The sequence below is a fragment of the Physella acuta genome, unplaced genomic scaffold (assembly GCF_028476545.2).
Source record: "Physella acuta isolate Inbredline_101_S28 unplaced genomic scaffold, ASM2847654v3 ptg000256l, whole genome shotgun sequence".
Lineage (NCBI taxonomy): Eukaryota > Metazoa > Mollusca > Gastropoda > Physidae > Physella > Physella acuta.
In genome coordinates, this window is record NW_026731775.1 from 261,616 (window position 1) to 285,806 (window position 24,191).

At 42.5% G+C, this 24,191-nt stretch overlaps 1 long non-coding RNA gene across 1 annotated transcript in view; it reads left to right on the forward strand.

Moving 5' to 3' along the window:
* The window catches only part of LOC131938713 (uncharacterized), a 37,648-nt gene extending 15,436 nt beyond the window's left edge, over positions 1 to 22,212 (forward strand). Inside the window, exons 3-4 of the long non-coding RNA XR_009386341.1 lie at positions 10,013 to 10,126; positions 22,048 to 22,212. This is a non-coding gene — a long non-coding RNA (uncharacterized LOC131938713). The remainder of the gene's footprint in view (positions 1 to 10,012; positions 10,127 to 22,047) is intronic.
* The last annotated feature ends 1,979 nt before the right edge of the window (positions 22,213 to 24,191 follow it).

Below are 24,191 nucleotides of genomic sequence, written 5' to 3' on the forward strand. Positions count from 1 at the left end.
TAAGAAAAAGCTGCGCTACCAAAAGATTGCGCCAAGAGAAAGTTACGCCAACGAAAAGCTGCGCTACCAAAATATTGCGCTAAGAAAAAGCTGCGCTACCAAAAGATTGCGCCAAGAGAAAGTTACGCCAACGAAAAGCTGCGCTACCAAAATATTGCGCTAAGAAAAAGCTGCGCTACCAAAAGATTGCGCCAAGAGAAAGTTACGCCAACGAAAAGCTGCGCTACCAAAATATTGCGCTAAGAAAAAGCTGCGCTACCAAAAGATTGCGCCAAGAGAAAGTTACGCCAACGAAAAGCTGCGCTACCAAAATATTGCGCTAAGAAAAAGCTGCGCTACCAAAAGATTGCGCCAAGAGAAAGTTACGCCAACGAAAAGCTGCGCTACCAAAATATTGCGCTAAGAAAAAGCTGCGCTACCAAAAGATTGCGCCAAGAGAAAGTTACGCCAACGAAAAGCTGCGCTACCAAAATATTGCGCTAAGAAAAAGCTGCGCTACCAAAAGATTGCGCCAAGAGAAAGTTACGCCAACGAAAAGCTGCGCTACCAAAATATTGCGCTAAGAAAAAGCTGCGCTACCAAAAGATTGCGCCAAGAGAAAGTTACGCCAACGAAAAGCTGCGCTACCAAAATATTGCGCTAAGAAAAAGCTGCGCTACCAAAAGATTGCGCCAAGAGAAAGTTACGCCAACGAAAAGCTGCGCTACCAAAATATTGCGCTAAGAAAAAGCTGCGCTACCAAAATATTGCGCTAAGAAAAAGCTGCGCTACCAAAATATTGCGCTAAGAAAAAGCTGCGCTACCAAAAGATTGCGCCAAGAGAAAGTTACGCCAACGAAAAGCTGCGCTACCAAAATATTGCGCTAAGAAAAAGCTGCGCTACCAAAATATTGCGCTAAGAAAAAGCTGCGCTACCAAAATATTGCGCTAAGAAAAAGCTGCGCTACCAAAAGATTGCGCCAAGAGAAAGTTACGCCAATGAAAAGCTGCGCTACTAAAAGTTTGCGTTGAGAGCAAACCCTACCGATAAATCCCTACTTGATTAATTTGGTGTTTTAATTAAAAACAAAATCTCACGTCAACATCAGCTATTGTGTGAGATATCCTATATTTTTTTTTAGGTTTTAGCAGATTTTAAGGTCATTATTTTTTTTAGTACATCACAACAGAATTTAAACCAGACCGGAAGTCTAAGATCCGCCATTGCTCTAGTAGCACAATCGCACCAGGTTTAGGTTTTATCAGATTTTAATGTCATTATTTTTTTAGTACGAATTATTCGCCAATTATTTTTTTATAAATTAATTTAACACTATTATTATATTTGGCTTATACTCATTTCTAAGTCATTTGAGTCAAAAATTATTAATTTCCCTTTTCTTTAAAAAATTTTCAAAGCATTTTTTCCATATAATCATCCATATATATATATATATATATATATATATATATATATATATATATATATATATATATATATATATATATATATATATATATATATATATATATATATATATATATATATATATATATATATATATATATATATCTTGACACGATGGACATTTTGGAGATTCCCGAAGTGACCCTATGGATTACATCATGCTCGTTAGATTGATGAGTTCTTCTATTAAATATAATTTATATTGTCAACGGATTTCCCCCCCCCCCCTCTCCCCCTAACGAATCCGTCTCTGCCAGAAGTCACGGTTAATGCCAGAATTGTTCAGAGCCGTGTCAACACAGCGCTTATTCAATTATTCATCATTTTTGTTTTCACATGTGTGTGTTTGTAGGGAGGGGGGGGGGGGGGGTTAGGGTGGAGGGTGGGGAGTATGGACGAAGCCGAATAAAATATATCAGGGTGTGTGAACTTGTAAGGTTACCCAGCACACGGGGGTCGTCTAAATGTTAGCCGCCACTCACCGAGTGGTGTGTTGCGGGAGGGGGGGGGGGGTGAGGGGTGTACAAAAGGGGCAGGGTAGGGGGGTAGAGCTATATGTTTTGTGTCTGCTCTGTTTTACAGCCAACAGTTTTTAATCTAAACTGTAAAGTGTAGGATTGATGGACGTGTATTGGACGTGTAGTATTAGTGGACGTATATGATTAGTGGACGTGTAGGATTAGTGGACGTGTAGGATTAGTGGACGTGTAGGATTAGTGAACGTGTAGGATTAGTGGACGTATAGGATTAGTGGACGTGTAGGATTAATGGACATGTAAGATTAGTGGACATGTAGGATTAGTGGACATGTAGGATTAGTGGAAGTGTAGGATTAACGACGAGCCGATTAGAATCGAGGAGCTACCCTTAACTTATGTTTTGACGAACTTTGATCTAAACAAACCTACCACGTCACTCATGCCCCTCTGTCACCCCCTCATCATCTACCAAACAAAATCCGAGTCTGTAAAGACATCACCTAGATTACCCCCAAACTCCTATTATCCCCCCCCCCCCCCCTTCAGCAAGCTATCCCTATTATTATGCAGACATCTTTAGTGCGCTACTCCCTGTTTACATAAACATAGAATATAAACTCTGCAATCTGCGGAGAGAACTATTTTTTTGGGAACTACTTCTTGGGAACTACTTGTTATACAGCGACACAATCGCCGGGTGCAGTTGTGTTACTAGACCAATGGCGGATCTTAGACTTCCGGTCTGGTTTCGATTCTGTTGTGCTGTGTGAGAAGAGTAGATAACGACACCATTGTTGTAAAATGTGTTCTAAATGTTAGCGACACAATTGTTGTGAAATGTGCTTTAAATGTTAGCGACACAATTGTGTGAAATCTGCTCTGAATACCAATGGTCATCCCACCGTACGAAGTAAAATTAATGTCTATTTGTGACGTCAGCTGATTGTAATCTAGAACACCAAGTCTAGCCACTCTTTTACAAGCCATCAGCATGTCCTTTCTCAACTTGACCAGGATTCGAACCCAGCGCTCTCGTGTTAGTATACTTGATCTACAAAACAACGAATGCTGATAGTAAAACAGTGTTATGCTCTCCTAGTATTGTTGAAGTAATGTAAGAACTATTTTTTTTTTAAATTGTCTAACGTAAGATATAAAACTTGAAAGACAAGTATCATTCTGTAATGGTCTAACTAGTGTTGATTTGAAGGGGTGAGTTTTCGTTATAGACAGACTGCCGAGGTCAAAACACGTCACACGTACGCACACACACACACACACACACACACACACAAACACCGCCCATGTTATCTTAGACAGGTTTGACAAGATTTGTAACGGGAGCCGGACGTTTTCCCGAATGGACACTTGCCCGAATGCGACAAATACCCGAATTGACACTTGCCCGAATGCGACAAATAACCGAATGGACACTTGCCCAAATGCGACAAATGCCCGAATGGGCACTTGCCCGAATGCGACAAATACCCGAATGGACACTTGCCCGAATTCGAAAAACGCATACCGGCTAGTATCTATTCGGGAAAACGGCCTTCGGGCAAATGTCCTTCGGTACTTCGTCGTAGACCCGCGTGTAAGACACACACATTGACAGACGAGACACCTGTGACGTAGGAGTTTGATACTAGACTAATATGATAAACAACGCACTCAACATAAAACACACACTGCATATAGCACCGTTCATCACTATTGTCACAACACCTTTATGTCCTGTCACTACCGTCACATGTCCTGTCCCTACCGTCACATGTCCTACCGTCACATGTCCTGTCCCTATCCTCACATGTCCTGTCCCTATCCTCACATGTCCTGTCCCTATCCTCACATGTCCTGTCACTATCCTCACATGTCCTGTCACTACCGTCACATGTCCTGTCACTATCCTCACATGTCCTGTCACTATCCTCACATGTCCTGTCACTATCCTCACATGTCCTGTCACTATCCTCACATGTCCTGTCACTATCCTCACATGTCCTGTCACTATCCTCACATGTCCTGTCACTATCCTCACATGTCCTGTCCCTATCCTCACATGTCCTGTCCCTATCCTCACATGTCCTGTCACTACCGTCACATGTCCTGTCCCTACCATCACATGTCCTGCTCCTATCCTCACATGTCCTGTCCCTATCCTCACATGTCCTGTCCCTATCCTCACATGTCCTGTCCCTATCCTCACATGTCCTGTCACTATCGTCACATGTCCTCTCACTATCGTCACATGTCCTCTCACTATCGTCACATGTCCTCTCACTATCGTCACATGTCCTATCACTACCGTCACATGTCCTGTCACTACCGTCACATGTCCTGCCACTATCCTCACATGTCCTGTCACTTTCGTCACATGTCCTATCGTCACATGTCCTCTCACTATCGTCACATGTCCTGTCACTATCGTCACATGTCCTATCACTACCTTCACATGTCCTATCACTACCGTCACATGTCCTGTCACTATCGTCACATGTCCTGTCACATGTCCTGTCACTACCGTCACATGTCCTATCGTCACATGTCCTGTCACTACCGTCACATGTCCTATCACTACCGTCACATGTCCTGTCACTATCCTCACATGTCCTATCACTACCGTCACATGTCCTGCCACTATTCTCACATGTCCTGTCACTACCGTCACAAGTCCTATCACTACCGTCACATGTCCTGTCCCTATCCTCACATGTCCTGTCACTATCCTCACATGTCCTGTCACTATCCTCACATGTCCTGTCCCTACCATCACATGTCCTGTCCCTATCCTCACATGTCCTGTCCCTATCGTCACATGTCCTGTCACTACCGTCACATGTCCTGTCATTACCGTCACATGTCCTGTCCCTATCCTCACATGTCCTGTCACTACCGTCACATGTCCTGTCACTACCGTCACATGTCCTGTCCCTATCCTCACACGTCCTGTCCCTATCCTCACATGTCCTGTCACTACCGTCACATGTCCTGTCATTACCGTCACATGTCCTGTCACTATCCTCACATGTCCTGTCACTACCGTCACATGTCCTGTCCCTATTCTCACATGTCATGTCCCTATCCTCACATGTCCTGTCCCTATCCTCACATGTCCTGTCACTACCGTCACATGTCCTGTCATTACCGTCACATGTCCTGTCCCTATCCTCACACGTCCTGTCCCTATCCTCACATGTCCTGTCCCTATCCTCACATGTCCTGTCACTACCGTCACATGTCCTGTAACTATCGTCACATGTCCTACCGTCACATGTCCTGTCCCTATCCTCACATGTCCTGTCCCTATCCTCACATGTCCTGTCCCTATCGTCACATGTCCTGTAACTATCGTCACATGTCCTACCGTCACATGTCCTGTCCCTATCCTCACATGTCCTGTCACTACCGTCACATGTCCTGTCCCTACCATCACATGTCCTGTCCCTATCCTCACATGTCCTGTCCCTATCCTCACAAGTCCTATCACTACCGTCACATGTCCTGTCCCTATCCTCACATGTCCTGTCACTACCGTCACATGTCCTGTCACTATCGTCACATGTCCTACCGTCACATGTCCTGTCCCTATCCTCACATGTCCTGTCCCTATCCTCACATGTCCTGTCCCTATCGTCACATGTCCTGTAACTATCGTCACATGTCCTACCGTCACATGTCCTGTCCCTATCCTCACATGTCCTGTCACTACCGTCACATGTCCTGTCTCTATCCTCACATGTCCTGTCACTACCGTCACATGTCCTGTCCCTATCCTCAAATGTCCTGTCACTACCGTCACGTCCTGTCTCTATCCTCACATGTCCTGTCACTACCGTCACATGTCCTGTCCCTATCCTCAAATGTCCTGTCACTACCGTCACATGTCCTGTCCCTATCCTCACATGTCCTGTCTCTATCCTCACATGTCCTGTCCCTATCCTCACATGTCCTGTCCCTATCCTCACATGTCCTGTCACTACCGTCACATGTCCTGTCCCTATCCTCACATGTCCTGTCCCTATCCTCACATGTCCTGTCACTATCCTCACATGTCCTGTCACTATCCTCACATGTCCTGTTACTACCGTCACATGTCCTGTCACTATCCTCACATGTCCTGTCACTATCCTCACATGTCCTGTCACTATCCTCACATGTCCTGTCACTATCGTCACATGTCCTGTCGCTACCGTCACATGTCCTGTCCCTATCCTCACATGTCCTGTCCCTACCCTCACATGTCCTGTCTCTATCCTCACATGTCCTGTCCCTATCCTCACATGTCATGTCCCTATCCTCACATGTCCTGTCCCTATCCTCACATGTCCTGTCCCTATCCTCACATGTCCTGTCCCTATCCTCACATGTCCTGTCCCTATCCTCACATGTCCTGTCCCTATCCTCACATGTCCTGTCCCTATCCTCACATGTCCTGTCCCTATCCTCACATGTCCTGTCCCTATCCTCACATGTCCTGTCCCTATCCTCACATGTCCTGTCACAATCGTCACATGTCCTGTTACTACCGTCACATGTCCTACCGTCACATGTCCTGTCACTACCGTCACATGTCCTACCGTCACATGTCCTGTCACTACCGTCACATGTCCTGTCACTACCGTCACATGTCCTGTCCCTATCCTCACATGTCCTGTCACTACACCTTCGTGTCCTCTAATGGTTTACAAACAAGAGAGACAACTCCTACTTCTGACATGACGGGATGCCGTAACTCTGCTCAGCCTGTCAAACAGTTATCTGCCCTGGTATTGTGCCAGACGATCTTCCGTTGGCGCCCTTTTGCCGGGCATTGTCTTTATGGAAATCAGCCCCCACCACCCACCCCTTCCCCCGTAAAACGTGTTACATAAATGTTATGCATGGAGTCTATGCGACGAGCGAGGGGTTGAAGTTGAAAGGTCATCAATATGTTCTATATCTTTCTGTCTATTTATTTTCGCAAGGTTTTTTTTTTCTAGATGCGACGATTTGTTATAAAATGATTATGTCAGGTATATGGGGTAATATATGGGGGGCGGGCAGTGTGTAGGTTTCACGATCTCTATTGTGTAACATACAAAGAATGTGTAATTGAAGTACCCGAGTGTGTTGTTATTTGATTAATGTATAGAAATTAATTAAACTCGTAAAATTCGTGGACTCTCACTTTCACAGTGTACAAGTTCTTATATGTGTTTACGGTGTTTTACATGGTGCTGCGATGTTTGTGTAGAAAAGTAATGGGTGACTTCAAGTGATGCTTTTTGTTACATAATGAGGTGTATGCGATGTTTTAAAAGCTAATTGGAGATGTTATTTATTTAACAGGTCGATCTGTGTTATGTTAGTTAAGGGTATATGTTTTCTATGAATGTGTTGTATTGTGTTTTGCTGTGATGTATTGTGATGTGTTGTGATGTGTTGTGTTGTATTATGTTATGCTATGTTGTATTGTGATGTGATGTGTTATGCTGCGTTGTATTGTGATGTTTTGCGTTGTGATGTGATGTGATGTGTTGTGTTATATTGTGTTATGCTGTGTTGTTCTGTGATGTCTTGTGTTGTGATGTGCTGTATTGTGATGTATTGTGTTATGATGCGTTGTATTGTGACGTGTCGAGTCAAGCCCCACAGTAGACACGCGCGGCCCACCGCATCAAACATTGACTAAAACTGGTCCACTTACAGTCAACATTTCCCCCCCCCTCCCCCTCCCCCTCATGTATCCCGCTTGAAAGTTCAAGAGGTCAGTGCTGGAATGTTGCCCCTGGGCCCGGAAACATCGAGAGGTCCCCCAGCAAATGTTGATTCTATCTAGTGATAAGTGTAGCACTCCAGCACCGCCACTCTCGACTAGGGAATACATACGCAGATATATATATATATATATATATATATATATATATATATATATATATATATATATATATATATATATATATATATATATAATTTTTTTCTCCCAAACTCCTACTTGTTATACCCCACTGCATGCACCCTTAATGTCTACACCCCCACTCCCTACACCCCCACTCCCTATACCCCCACTCCCTACACCCCCACTGCCTACGCCCCTACTCCCTACACCCCCACTGCCTACGCCCCTACTCCCCTACTCCCCACACCCCCACTGCCTATACCCCACTCCCTACACCCCCACTGCCTACACCCCCACTCCCTACACCCCCACTGCCTACGCCCCTGCTCCCTACACCCCCACTCCCTACACCCCCACTGCCTACGCCCCTATTCCCTACACCCCCACTACCTATACCCCCACTCCCTACACCCCCACTCCCTACACCCCCACTCCCTACACCCCCACTCCCTACACCCCCAATGCCCACTACGGACGCCCCTGTCTAGTTTCTCTGATCGAGCGAGAAGATAGCTAAGATCGCTGGTTAAATTTTAGTCGTTTCTTCACCTGTAAGATTGGCCTACCTGTATCTGTGTCGAGCCGGATTAAAAAAAAACTGGGTGTTGTATAATATACATTTAAATGCAGCGGGATTTAGAATCTAACAACATTCATCGCAAACTAGTTGTGGACTTTGTATTACAGATTTCTAGATTTTATTCTGCATTTGTATTGCTTTTACTTATTTGTAAGTAAAGTTGTGCGGGTTGTAATACTGTGCAGACGGTGATGTTGTGCAGACGGTGATGTTGTGCAGATAGTTGTGTCGTGTACACAGTAAAGCAAGTGTGTGTGTTTGTGTGTGTGTGTGCACATCCTGTTAGCGTGAACCAAGCTGCCGTCAACAGTAGCGTGTTAGCACGCACAAATCATTGACCGACATAGGCTGGGGTCAAGGTCGTAACACATCTCCTGGCTGCGTCGTCTGCTGGCGACGTTATTCTAAAACAGTGTCGTTGTTTACTTTAATAACGACGGACTTCACGCTAAAAGTGTCGTTGTTTACTTTAATAACGACGGATTTCACGCTAAAATTGTCGTTGTTTACTTTAATAACGACGGATTTCACGCTAAAAGCCGTTGTTTACTTTAATAACGACGGATTTCACGCTTAAAGTGTCGTTGTTTTTCTTTTATAACGACAGACAATTTACGCTAAAAGTGTCGCTGTTTACTTTTATAACGACGGATTTCACGCTAAAAGTGATGTTGGATACTAAACCGGTGTCGTTGTTTACTTTTATAACGACGGATTTCACGCTAAAATTGTCGTGTTTTACTAACATAACGACGGATTTCACGCTAAAAGTGTCGTTGTTTATTTTAATAACGACGGATTTCACGCTAAAAGTGTCGTTGTTTACTTTAATAACGACGGATATCACGCTAAAAGTGATGTTGGATACTAAACCAGTGTCGTTGTTTACTTTTATAACGACGGATTTCACGCTAAAATTGTCGTGTTTTACTAACATAACGACGGATTTCACGCTAAAAGTGTCGCTGTTTACTTTTATAACGACAGATTTCACGCTAAAAGTGTCGTTGTTTACTTTTGTATGGGACATGGTAATTATGCAATTAATCAATGTAGATGTTAAATATTAACAATGCTGTACAGGAGGTTGTAATACTGGACCTGATGTTTGTTGAAGATTATAACAATATAAATTACATGATCTTACATAATTATTTTATTTTAGTTATAATAATTGTTATTATTATTATTATTATTATGATTGTTGAAAATTATAACAATATAAATTACATGATCTTACATAATTATTTTATTTTAGTTATAATAATTGTTATTATTATTATTATTATGATTATTATTATTATTATTATTATTATTATTATTATTTTATTATCCTCATTATCATAATTTTTATTTTAACTATATTATTATTATTATTATTATTATTATTATTATTATTATTATTATTATTATATTATCCTTTTTATTATCATTATTTTTATTATTATTTTTATTGTTATTGTTATTATTATTATTAAATTATCATCATTATCATAATTTTTATTTTAACTATATTATTATTATTATTATTACTATTCTTATTATCATTCTTCTTATTATTATTCTGCTTTATGTAGCTTTTGTTAGATGCAAGGCTAAGTGGGTTTTTATTTTCTCTTTATTTTTAGATTGTGCTGTGGACTACTGAAGAACGTGATTAGGCAAATGTTTAAATTGACGGCATGATAAACTTAGAAGAAAGAAGAATGACGTTACGAATGAAAGAGAAAGTATATGTTAAGGTAATTTGTGTTTTAAATAAATAAAAGTAATGTTGCTTTTTAAAGTGACAGACTATACGAATTTTAAAATATTTTAGCTAATTATAAAGCATAAGTTTAATTTTTTTTAATCTTTAATTTAATATACAATATATTTAGTTTAAACATATATTGGTTCATTGTTTTATTTCGATTTTTAAAAAAATGAAGTAAAATTGTATCTACAATTTTTTTTTTATATTGAACGCTAGAGTGATTGAACTTGATTAAAGGGAGGCGATTCAGAATATTCCAGCTCTAAGATTTACGTACCCTATATGATTATTTTCAAATAAATAGGCATGTTTTAAATGCCTGCTTCGTAATCTTTTTTTTTTCACCGTGTAAAATGCTGATTCCATGAAACCTGGAGGTTTAGAGTCGGCTGACTGGCAGATTATTTCCCTTAGATGCTTGATACGCGCAGTATCAACATGCAGAGTGTGTTGGGTGGGGCGGGGGGCATGGTTTTAAATGGTGTTCTAGGGTGGTTTTAAATGGTGTTCTAGGGGTGGTTTTATATGGTGTTCTAGGGGTGGTTTTATATGGTGTTCTAGAGGTGGTTTTAAATGGTGTTCTAGGGTGGTTTTAAATGGTGTTCTAGAGGTGGTTTCAAATGGTGTTCTAGAGGTGGTTTTAAATGGTGTTCTAGAGGTGGTTTTAAATGGTGTTCTAGAGGTGGTTTTAAATAGTGTTCTAGAGGTGGTTTTAAATGGTATTCTAGAGGTGGTTTTAAATAGTGTTCTAGGGGTGGTTTTAAATGGTGTTCTAGGGGTGGTTTTCAATGGTGTTCTAGGGGTGGTTTAAATTGTGTGTTCGGTGTGGTGTGTTGGGGTGGATTTAAGAGGTGTGTTGGGGTGGGGTGGATATAATTGTTGTGTATGGGTGCTTTTAAATGGTGTGCTGGGTTGGTTTTAAATGGTGTGCTGGATTGGTTTTGAATGGTCGGTATAATTGGCGCGGTTTTAGTGGTATGCTTCGGGTTGTTTTAATGGTGTGTTTGGGCGTGATGCATGTATCTAATGTGGGCTAGGGGTGCTCCGGGTTATGCTCAGTGTTTACGTAGAAGTTAAACTAGCTATAGCTTATAACCCATGACTTCTCCCCCCCCCCCCCTCAAAGTATTATCTTTAAACCGTGATCAACAAATTTATTTTTTTAACATTGATTTACAATTTGCTTTTCTATCGTCTTGAAACCGTGGTGGAGAGAGTTCTCTTTCAATTACAATATTAAACACACCTTTTAATCGGCTAACTACTTTTAAAATGTGTTTTAGGTGCTTTTTGTGGTGTTCTTGTGTGTTCTGTCATGGGTTTTTGGATGTTCTGGGTTGGGTTTTAAGTTATAGGGTTTGAGTTATTAGGTTTAAAGTATCAGACTTGTGATTTAAATAGAAGATATCGCTTTGATATTGATGGGACTTGCGACTGTTGAGGCGAGTCTAGTGACTTATGTAAATGTAACTTGTCACTTATATAGATGTGACTTGTGACTGACGCATATCACCGTGAGCTACCTCAGCCGCCTGTAAATTCCAGCATGCTTTATGTGCAAGCGGACAACAATCACGAAGGATATTTTTTTCACGGCATACATTTACCGTCTTCACCGGACACGGTCTTATCATAGTTAAGAGGGGAGAAGGAGGGGGGTGGGGGGGAGGAGACCTAGAGGACACACGGGACTAAGAGTGACGTGTTCCAGGTACTGTTTAAGGCTGTGTTCGCTGAGGTCATGTAAGGTCATTTTGAAGGTACTAGCTGTATCTGTTTTCATGTTGTAGTCAGGGTTTGACGGGCTCGCTGGTTTACCGGGAAATTCCCGATGTGCCCCAAGAACATATGTCGGTGTCTCCCTCCCCCCCCCCCCCCCATGAGTGATACTGTAAAAGTCCTATTAGTGTTTTGATTTTTTTAAAAATATTTAGTAAGTATTTTTTACAATTACAATTTCTATTCCTTCAAATCCAAGGTGTGCAATTCAGGCTTTGATGGAGCAAGAAATGCACAATAAAAACTTAAATCTGGGGTTGTCGGCTCTGTACTGTTTGCGGCTGTTTGTATGTATTGTTTGTGGCTGTTTGTATGTACTAGTTCCGACTATTTGTATGTACTAGTTCCGGCTGATTCTATGTACTAGTTCCGGCTGTTTGTATGTACTAGTTCCGGCTGTTTGTATGTACTAGTTCCGGATGTTTGTATGTACTAGTTCCGGCTGATTCTATGTACTAGTTCCGACTGTTTGTATCTACTAGTTCCGACTGTTTGTATGTACTAGTTCCGACGGTTAGTATGTCCGCTAATTATTCCCAAGGTTCAAGCTCCGCCTAAATGTAAGGCGTTCCTAGCAGTGCTGAGTAAGGTGACCCGATGCTAATTACTGGCGAGGTCATCGCCTCCATTTATTCAACGTATCCTCCTCCGTGTGTTTCTTCTACTCTTATCAACCACACACACACACATGCACACACACACACATACACGCACGCGGGCGCACGTGCGATTATTCCACAATCAACTGAATTAACAAGTCCACCCCAGTCCTGTTTTTTTTTCTGTCTCTTCCTGCTTCAACATTCCCAAAGGCGTCTCCTCATAAACTAACCTGCCGGCCAGAGGTACAAGATGGATTCGTCTAATACCGCCTCGTATCCTACACAAGAGAAGTTCGATACAGTACATAAACTCTGTATAACTTGTGCAGTACTGTACAGCATGTTAGAGGTGTCGCCTTAGGTTGTGAAACGACTAAAAAAAGTGACTTGGGGTGTGGGGCCCGCAAGGTGGGGCGGGTGACGCCCCTGATTTACACAACGCTATCGCGAGCTGCCGGCTGCGGTATCAAGTTCCTCGGGACGGCCATAAAATTGGCCGGGCCTGCTGTTCCACAAGGGCACAGCTTGTGGCAGTCTGGGTGGCTGGTATCGACTCTTTGCCATTATCCGTGGCTGGTATCGACTCTTTGCCATTATCCTTGGCTGGTATCGACTCTTTGCCATTATCCTTGGCTGGTATCGAATTTTGTGCCATTATTCTTGGCTATTATCGAATCTTTGCCATTATATTTGGCTGGTATCGACTTTAGTGCCATTATTCTTGGCTGCTATCGAATCTTTGCCATTGTCCTTGGCTGGTATCGACTTTTGTGCCATTATTCTTGGCTGATATCGAACTTTGTGCCATTATTGTCGGTTGGTATCGACTCTCCGACATTATTCTTGGCTGGTATTAACTATTTGAAGTTGGGTGAATAGCTGGTATCGATTCTTTTGTTATTTGTGTTAACTGGTATCGACTCTCGTGCTATTATAAATGACTGGTATCGACTCCATGAAGTAGTTTAAATGCTTGGAATATTGTATTATTCTTTTTGCTGTAAATCGTATATCGACTCCTACGCAAACTTTTTTGCTGGTGTGAACACCCGCATTACTGCGATTGGGCGGTATCGAGTCTTGCAGTATTTTCTTTGGGCGAAGTTTTTTATTTATTTTTTATTTTTTTTATTACAATTTTTGGAAAGAATTCTATTCTATAGATTTGTTTCTAGTCATAATCTGATCTTTATAAATCTTATGATCACGAAGCTATTGCTTTATGGTTTAATTTAATTCTCTATTAACGTAATAAAAAATCAGAATGTATTTTAAGAAACGAAAAAAAAATCTGAATTTCCCCCTTATCTCTAGATTTAGTACAGACAGCGAACAAAAATGAATAAAGACGGTCATATATTTTAAGAATGTTTTCTTAAAAATTGAAAATGAAAACGGATTGTAAGCAGAAAAAAATCTGGAGTCGGCGGAAGTGGGGTATCATGTGACAGGAAGTGAAGCATCTAATTCCTTCCTCCCCCCCCCTCTCCCCCGGGATAAACCTTGGTATACAATAAGCGACAGTGTGCGCGGGTCCACAATGGCCGACATTCATGTCAAATTGTTTTTTTTATATCTACAGCATTTTTGGTTTAAATGTTTGGGGTATTTTTGTAACCTCTCCCAGTTTTGTTTGTTTGGTACTGTGGTAGATGGTGTGGTAGATGGTGTGGTAGATGGTGTGGTAGATGGTGTGGTAGATGGTGTGGTAGATGGTGTGGTAGATGGTGTGGTAGATGGTGTGGTAGATGGTGTGGTAGATGGTGTGGTAGATGGTGTGGCCTTGTGGTAGATGGTGTGGTAGATGGTGTGGTAGATGGTGTGGTAGATGGTGTGGTAGATGGTGTGGCCTTGTGGTAGATGGTGTGGTAGATGGTGTGGTAGATGGTGTGGTAGATGGTGTGGTAGATGGTGTGGCACTGTGGTAGATGGTGTGGTAGATGGTGTGGTAGATGGTGTGGTAGATGGTGTGGTACTGTGGTAGATGGTGTGGTACTGTGGTAGATGGTGTGGCCTTATGGTAGATGGTGTGGTAGATGGTGTGGTAGATGGTGTGGCACTGTGGTAGATGGTGTGGCACTGTGGTAGATGTTGTGGCCTTATGGTAGATGGTGTGGTAGATGGTGTGGTAGATGGTGTGGTACTGTGGTAGATGGTGTGGCACTGTGGTAGATGGTGTGGTAGATGGTGTGGTAGATGGTGTGGTAGATGGTGTGGCACTGTGGTAGATGGTGTGGTAGATGGTGTGGTAGATGGTGTGGTAGATGGTGTGGTAGATGGTGTGGTAGATGGTGTGGTAGATGGTGTGGTAGATGGTGTGGTAGATGGTGTGGTAGATGGTGTGGTAGATGGTGTGGTAGATGGTGTGGTAGATGGTGTGGTAGATGGTGTGGCCTTGTGGTAGATGGTGTGGTACTGTGGTAGATGGTGTGGTACTGTGGTAGATGGTGTGGTAGATGGTGTGGCACTGTGGTAGATGGTGTGGCACTGTGGTAGATGTTGTGGTACTGTGGTAGATGTTGTGGTACTGTGGTAGATGTTGTGGCCTTATGGTAGATGGTGTGGTAGATGGTGTGGTAGATGGTGTGGTACTGTGGTAGATGGTGTGGCACTGTGGTAGATGGTGTGGCACTGTGGTAGATGTTGTGGTACTGTGGTAGATGTTGTGGTACTGTGGTAGATGTTGTGGCCTTATGGTAGATGGTGTGGTAGATGGTGTGGTAGATGGTGTGGTACTGTGGTAGATGGTGTGGCACTGTGGTAGATAGTGTGGCACTGTGGTAGATGGTGTGGCACTGTGGTAGATGGTGTGGCACTGTGGTAGATGGTGTGGCACTGTGGTAGATGGTGTGGCCTTATGGTAGATGGTGTGGCCTTATGGTAGATGGTGTGGCACTGTGGTAGATGGTGTGGCCTTATGGTAGATGGTGTGGCCTTATGGTAGATGGTGTGGTAGATGGTGTGGTAGATGGTGTGGCCTTGTGGTAGATGGTGTGGCACTGTGGTAGATGTTGTGGTACTGTGGTAGATGGTGTGGCCTTATGGTAGATGGTGTGGCCTTATGGTAGATGGTGTGGTAGATGGTGTGGTAGATGGTGTGGCCTTGTGGTAGATGGTGTGGCACTGTGGTAGATGGTGTGGCCTTATGGTAGATGGTGTGGCCTTATGGTAGATGGTGTGGTAGATGGTGTGGTAGATGGTGTGGCCTTGTGGTAGATGGTGTGGCACTGTGGTAGATGGTGTGGCCTTGTGGTAGATGGTGTGGCACTGTGGTAGATGGTGTGGCCTTATGGTAGATGGTGTGGCCTTATGGTAGATGGTGTGGTAGATGGTGTGGTAGATGGTGTGGCCTTGTGGTAGATGGTGTGGCACTGTGGTAGATGGTGTGGCCTTGTGGTAGATGGTGGGACGTGTACAAGTGCTGGTTCGGTCCATTAGGTTGGAATTTATTTTATTTTTATTTTCCACATTTCTGTCTGATTTGGATTCGATGCCGGGTGTCGAAGGTTTGAGACGTGATTGTGGCGGGGAGGTCCCTAGAATACGTATGTGACGTCTGTGGCTCAAAGGGTGTAACGGACAGAGACATACAAGAAGGTCGAGGTTCGAAAACTGCTGATGTCGGAGAGTAATGGGAGCGGGGATGGAAGGTGTTGTGGGGGTGTGGGTGGACAGTTGTGTGGATGTGTGGGCTGACCCTTGTGTGGATGTGTGGGTGGAAGGTAGTGTGGATGTGTGGGTGGAAGGTAGTGTGGATGTGTGGGTTGACGCTTGTGTGGAGGTGTGGGTGACCCATCACACGGGTAGAATAACTGCCTCACCCTAACTGGCAAATTTTTAAAGTTGAATACAATGGTTTCAACGCTGACCAGATTTCTCTTGCCGTCTTTAACCTACATACTTACGTGGTAAAAATCCACATTTAACCGGAATTTGACCCAGTTCTAGGGTGGTAACGGTTCGACCCACTTTTGTGCTGGTAACGGTTTGGCCCACTTCTGTGCTGGTAACGGTTTGGCCCACTTCTGCTGTGATAGCGGTTTGATCACCTTCTCGCCATATTTGACCCACTAATCCTAGTCCGGATTTGACCCACTTCTCTGGCGTAAACGACCTGACCCAGTTTACCACTGACCAGATTTTCGAGCTATTATTAGCTAATTCTGGCAATTAAACTTGAGCTTGTGATAATCTCTAGAAAGTCAAAGACCTACAATTACTGCTACCCCTCTCTTCACAATATGACGTTAACGTCATTGCCCCCCCCCCCCCTCAACCTCCCCCACCCAACCACACTCCGCCTCCTCTCATACTGCCGATAAGTAATGATGTAAGCTAACTGATCGCTGTCATGATTTATGTGAGTGGTGTGGGGTGGGTGGGGGTTGTTGTAATTGGTTGACGGTCCATTGTCAGAAACTTTATTGATGTAGGTACTGTCCAGCACAAGGTAGGGTAGGGGTCGGAGGTAAGGTCCAGTACTGGGTGAGCGAAGGTACTGTCCACTTCTGGCGTATGCAGGACAGGGGGATACGAACCACGCCACCATTTGATCTACACTTATCCAACACAGCAGTCCATAATTTGACAGAAGTTGATCTATTTATGTGGTGTGAATGTTTTTAAGTTAAATGACTGTGGCCCCACTCTGTTTCACCTGCACCCAGTGTTGACGCAGACCCTCACCCTGATGTCGACAAACCCTCCACATCATTCCCCACCTCCCCAGACATCCCCCCCTCCCCACCTCCCCTGCTGAGTGACCGATGTCCACGGCTTCTAACTTTCACCCCAGGTTTAGCTGTCCCAGTTGTCAGGTGCCAGTAGGTCACGGCTATTTTTAGATCCCACACATTTTTATCTGTCACATTCTTTTCGTAGTCAGAAAGGGGGGTAATATTTTACTGTGAGAATCAGCAAGGGTTGTAAGAATATTTTACTGTGAGAATCAGCAAGGGTTGTAAGAATATTTTCCAGTTTAGCAAGGGAGACAACAATCGGGCAATAAATAAATTTGCTAATATCGGTAAGGGAGATAATATTGTATATATTAACCAGGAAGGGAGGCAATCATTTTTTTTTTTTGTTTTAAATAACCAAGGGAATCAACTTTGTAAGAATTTTGAAGTTTTTATGATAAAATTTTATCAAAAGAAAAATGTCTGAATTAGATAGCTGGACTAAAATGGATTATGTTATAAAAAAAGCTTAAACCATAATCCAAATCCTTACAAAAACCCAAATGTTTACCCTTGTACATAATAAGAAATACAACCTCAGCTCTATGTTATTTGTAAAGTCCTGATGTAATGGTGATGAACGCGTGATGGAAACTTGCGACGCCATTTTTGTGCAGCAAATGTTGCGAGCCAGAACATTTTAATTTCTTAATTAGAAGTGAAAGGTAGTATGTAACAGACGGGCTAATGACGTGACCGCGGGGAGAGGGGGGGGGGATACTCTGCCACGTTGAAAGACCCCCCCCCCCCTCCCCCCCTTAAGGTCACGGTCTGACTCACCACTTCTCTATGCAACATTTCCGCACCCCCTCCCTTCATTAATATTCTCCCCCACCCCACCCCCTCCTCATCCCAGCGTAATTTTTCAAAGCCTGCAGGGTCAGTACTGGTCGGGGAACGGTGGGGTAAAAACATTTTTGGTTGGATGGTGGGGGGGATAGGGGGGGGGGGGGAGCTGGATGGGGGGAACAGGACTGCGAAGGTTGATGTAATTAGGTGTAACGGTCATGTTTCGCTAATTTTATACTCACAAAAATTAGGGGTTAGACTTACGTGTAGTTCCAGATTTTACTTACAAAACTGGCCAGATTTGTGTAGGTTTATGTGGCAAGCTTGACAATATTTTTTATCAACCTTTTAATTCTACTTGTCAATCTTCCCAACACTACTTTACGACTCTACTTTACGACTCTACAGCCCAACTCTACTTGCCTACTACTTGCATTAACTGCCTCTGCCTTGACTGTGTAGTTGAAAGTGGTGCGATACACACACTAACCTGACACGATACACACACTAACCTGACACGATACACACACAACCCCAACACGATACACACACAACCCGAACACGATACACACACAACCCGAACACGATACACACACACACACTAACACGAACACATTTTCAAATGTTGAATCTGTTTCCCTTATCTCAGATAATGGCATAGTCGTGTTGAGTGGTGGGGGAGGGAGAGGTGGTTTGTGTAGTGTAGGGGGGGTGAGTCTTAGAGTGGGGGTGGGGGGGGGGGGGGTTGCAGATTAAAGTCATAAAGTTTCTCTTGACACGGCTGTAAGCCAATCTGGGACCGGATATACGTCACACAGCTGGCTTTTATGGGGTGTCTTCTGGGACAATAAAAATATTCTCAGGATCTCGTCCTGGGCAGGTGTCCGGGGGGGGGGGGGGCGACATAAGGACCCCCGGGCTCGACGTCACACATTGCCTGACCCAGGTAGCAATGACCCGTATTACGACCCCGGTAGATGTGACCTAATATATAGCAGGACCCGAGTAACAAGGGTCTTTACCATTGTTGCACGTAAGACCCATAACCCAGGTAGTACTCAATATGACACGGTTTAATAGTGACCCTAAATGACCCAGGTAGCTTTTGACCCCTACTGTGGCTATGACACGGGTACATCCCGACCCATTAGAACACTAGGGAGATTATCTGTCCCCACAGCTAATCCCATGAAACATGAGGTGTCCGCTAATCCGAAACTATGTCAAGCACGCCATTGTCTAAACGTTGATTCAGTGTAGGCAGTGTGAGCTTGTAGCGCTGGTTCTTTAACTCTGTAAATATTGTTAAACTCTACCTCTGTAACTCTTCAATGTTAAACCCCACCTCTGTAACTTTTAACTGTTAAACCCAACCTCTGTAACTTTTACCTGTTAAACCCCACCTCTGTAACTTTTACCTGTTAAACCCCACCTCTGTAACTTTTAAATGTTAAACCCCACCTCTGTAACTTTTAAATGTTAAACCCCACCTCTGTAACTTTTAAATGTTAAACCCCACCTCTGTAACTTTTACCTGTTAAACCCCACCTCTGTAACAACTAATCGTTAAACCCCACCTGTACGTCTCGCGACAAAACACCACCTAGATCCACCTACCCTGGTATGAAAAGCGCCCCAGTCTCCCTCCTCTACACCTCAACCCTACTCCCTTTATACGCCTATGTCCAAGCCTCACCCCTACTCCCCGTATACGCCTATGTCCAAGCCTCACCCCTACTCCCCTTATACGCCTATGTCTAAGCCTCACCCCTACTCCGCTTATACGCCTATGTCCAAGCCTCACCCCTACTCCCCTTATACGCCTATGTCCAAGCCTCACCCCTACTCCCCTTATACGCCTATCTCCAAGCCTCACCCCTACTCCCCTTATACGCCTATGTCCAAGCCTCACCCCTACTCCCCTTATACACCTATGTCCAAGCCTCACCCCTACTCCCCTTATACGCCTATCTCCAAGCCTCACCCCTACTCCCCTTATACGCCTATGTCCAAGCCTCACCCCTACTCCCCTTATACGCCTATGTCCAAGCCTCACCCCTACTCCCCTTATACGCCTATGTCTAAGCCTCACCCCTACTCCCCTTATACGCCTATGTCCAAGCCTCACCCCTACTCCCCTTATACGCCTATGTCCAAGCCTCACCCCTACTCCCCTTATACGCCTATCTCCAAGCCTCACCCCTACTCCCCTTATACGCCTATGTCCAAGCCTCACCCCTACTCCCCTTATACACCTATGTCCAAGCCTCACCCCTACTCCCCTTATACGCCTATCTCCAAGCCTCACCCCTACTCCCCTTATACGCCTATGTCCAAGCCTCACCCCTACTCCCCTTATACGCCTATGTCCAAGCCTCACCCCTACTCCCCTTATACGCCTATGTCTAAGCCTCACCCCTACTCCCCTTATACGCCTATGTCCAAGCCTCACCCCTACTCCCCTTATACGCCTATGTCCAAGCCTCACCCCTACTCCCCTTATACGCCTATGTCCAAGCCTCACCCCTACTCCCCTTATACGCCTATGTCTAAGCCTCACCCCTACTCCCCTTATACGCCTATATCTAAGCCTCAGCCCTACTCCCCTTATACGCCTGTCCAAGCCTCAGCCCTACTCCCCTTATACGCCTATGTCCAAGCCTCACCCCTACTCCCCTTATACGCCTATGTCTAAGCCTCACCCCTACTCCCCTTATACGCCTATGTCCAAGCCTCACCCCTACTCCCCTTATATGCCTATGTCTAAGCCTCACCCCTACCCCCCTTATACGCCTATGTCTAAGCCTCACCCCTACTCCCCTTATACGCCTATGTCCAAGCCTGACCCCTACTCCCCTTATACGCCTATGTCCAAGCCTGACCCCTACTCCGCTTATACGCCTATGTCCAAGTCTACACGAATTCAGCCCTCACATAGACAACATCCAAACCCACACGCCCTAGAAGTCTGACTAGATCAGGGACGACCCCGTGTACTAGGAAATGACTAGACGCGACGATAACTCTCCCAGCCGTTTTGTGTGAGCTTTAAATTGTCTGCGGAATCCCACAGCGGATGCCAGCTACACTCAGGGCATAATGCCAGAAGTCTAATCCTTGACGGGTTCAATGACCTCCAGGCTTATAACCGGTGCATACATACACTAGCACGAACTGCTGACACACACACATTGGTGTAAATTGTCGTTACATGGTGTAAATTGTCGCTACATGGTTTAAATTGGCGTTACTTGGTGTAAATTGTCGTTACATGGTGTAAATTGGCGTTGCATGGCGTAAATAATGTTATAAGTGGTAAATTGGTTTCAATTACTTTGTGGGGGACAATTGACTGTTAATTTAGAATAAACAACGTAGTTTTTGTTCAAATACTAATTTTTGTTCAAATACCCTAAAAAGAGTCTTAACAGACTCAAGTCAGTAACTTGAAAAATAAATATAATTGATTCCAACCAATCCACTAAATATTTTAAAGTCAAGTTTGACAATTAAAAACTAAATTTTATGAACCGTTCTGTTTAAAAAAAATAACAAAATTAAGAAGGAAAAGAAAAACCGAGCGAAGGGAAATAATCCAGTTAAACAACCCTACATTTTTTTTGCACAGTTGATTCCCCTTTTGTCACAATATTGTTACTTTTGTTTGTGTTCAGATGGTGTTTGTTTATTCTAAAGAAGAATAGATAACACAGACATATATATATATATATATATATATATATATATATATATATATATATATATATATATATATATATATATATATATATATTATATATATTATATATATATACAATATATACAATTATATGATGCCGCACTCAAATAAGAGCTTAAGAACAAATATTTGTTATATAATTTGGAAGTACAATAAAACAACAATGTGCGTAACCACGATAGACAATCTGCAGAATATTTAACAAAGAAATTATTTCACACATATCTAGATTATATTTGTGAAAATATTTTCTTTCCAGATGAAAATCCAGTTTTTAAAGACGATTTTCCACGTGGAATACAAACTACTGGTGCCCAAGCAGTGGTATTTTGCAGAAGTTGGAAGAGTCATGAAGGTAAATATTACGGAGTTAACTTAAGCTCAAAACTGTCTAATAGTGAACATACATGTTTTAAGACCAAAACACGGGATGGTGTTTCATCAGGGGAAGTAATCGTAAAATCCTTCTAAATTGTTTCTATATTACTGGTTACTGCCCTTACTCTATAGAATTTTATTTACTTTACAAAAGTGTTTGGTAACTTCATGATCAATCTGTTTTTTCTTACAAAATTTTTTTTTACTTGTTTATAGTCATTCAATGCGTCAAAATAATTATAATTATAAATTATTTATTTTGAAATTATTTGTATTTTATTTTTAAAGTAAATAAATTAATACTTAGATCTATTACTATTAAAATTTATATAGGGGACGTATTAATCTATACAAGCCTATCGTTTAAATCTGTAAAAATTTATAGGGCATTATTTGAACCATCATTTTACTATTTCTTAATCGAAATTTTTAAATTAACACTGAGAAACACCTTACCTTTTTTTAACAAGGGGAAATAACCATGCTTTGCTTTCGGTATCAACCGTATTAATTGAGTTTGTTCCCTTTGCAAGAAATAATTTTTTTTTTACTTTTTTTGTACACTTAGTCAAAAATATCTATGATCACTATTTTATATTGAAAATATATACAAACGTGTGTCAATAAAAAATTTAACTGATTAAATCCATTTTACTAGATTCATCGATAATGAATTTATTTTATAATGTTCCGAAAATAATTTTTAAAATAAGTTTTAACAATATTTTTTCTATGAGGATAATTTGCTCAACCAAACCATCCACCCCCCCACCCCACCCCCCCCCCCCCACACCACCACCACCCTCGGTAAAAAGATCTGTAGACGGCCCCTAAAGTCTTGACTTTGAGCAGATATTTGTCAGGTTGTTGTGTAATAACTACCATGGGATTGGGGGCTTTAAACATAGGATGGGAGTGGTCTTTTTTGTAGCCCTGCTAATTTGATAATTGGATATTTATTTTTTTAACTGTTTTTTTTTATTTTATTCAGCAGTATAATACAACAAAGTAATTAGACTAGATAGATAAATAACCAAAACAATATGAAGGCTTGATGGCCTTCTACAATCCCCCGTCCGTCCGTCCGTCCCCTCACATCGTCACAAAAAGCCAGACACCCACTAAATTTACGTCACATTGAGCCTACACCCCCCCCCCCCCCCCGATTGCATTTGGAATTATTATTTTTTTTAATTTCTTAGATATTGACTGAAGTAATTTAATCAAGTTCTACTACATTACTATTACTAAAACAGTCTTCTTAAATGCGAAATAACGGCAAATATTCAATTTCTAACATTACTTTTTTTAAATGTAAAAGGTTGACGTCACACTATCTGACCCCCCTCTTCCCTCATCACACATCATCGCAAAATTACGACCCCCCCCCCCCCCCTTACAAAGTATAATCATTTTTACAATGTATATATTTTATTTATTATAAAAACAGTTATTTGTTTTATTTTTATCAAATACTGCTAACGTTTTTATTTTACTATACAGCGCTTTGCTTTTAAAATATAAAAAAATATACTTTTTTATAACGGAAGGGTCAGTTTTCACGTCAACCGTTCAATAAATTTTACCGGGTAAACAGATCAGTGACCGGAGTCGTGTTGAAACTGTTCGTGTTTTTGTTGTCGTTGACTCGGTCTCGCCTGGCGTCAGTATTGAGAGTCGAGACAGCGAGATCTCTGGCGTCAGCGGTAATGGGAGTCGTGTTATAGAGAGGTCTCAGCCACCCCCGGGACGTGCGCGGGGCAAAAGGGGACATCACTGTCAAATATACAAAAAATATGCTAGGCTGGTGTACGTGACTTTCAGGTACACAAAGTTATCCAGAGTTAATGTTCTTGATTTCATGAGTTATCGTTACTTAAAGTGTTTCAAAGTCGAGGGAAAATTGTAATTTAAAAACAAATTAGATGAGAAAATTATGGAATGTGAAACGAAGTTTAAAATTTTTAATATTAATTTTTTTTAAATAATAAATATTTTTTTTTATGTGTAATCTGGGTGTAAAAA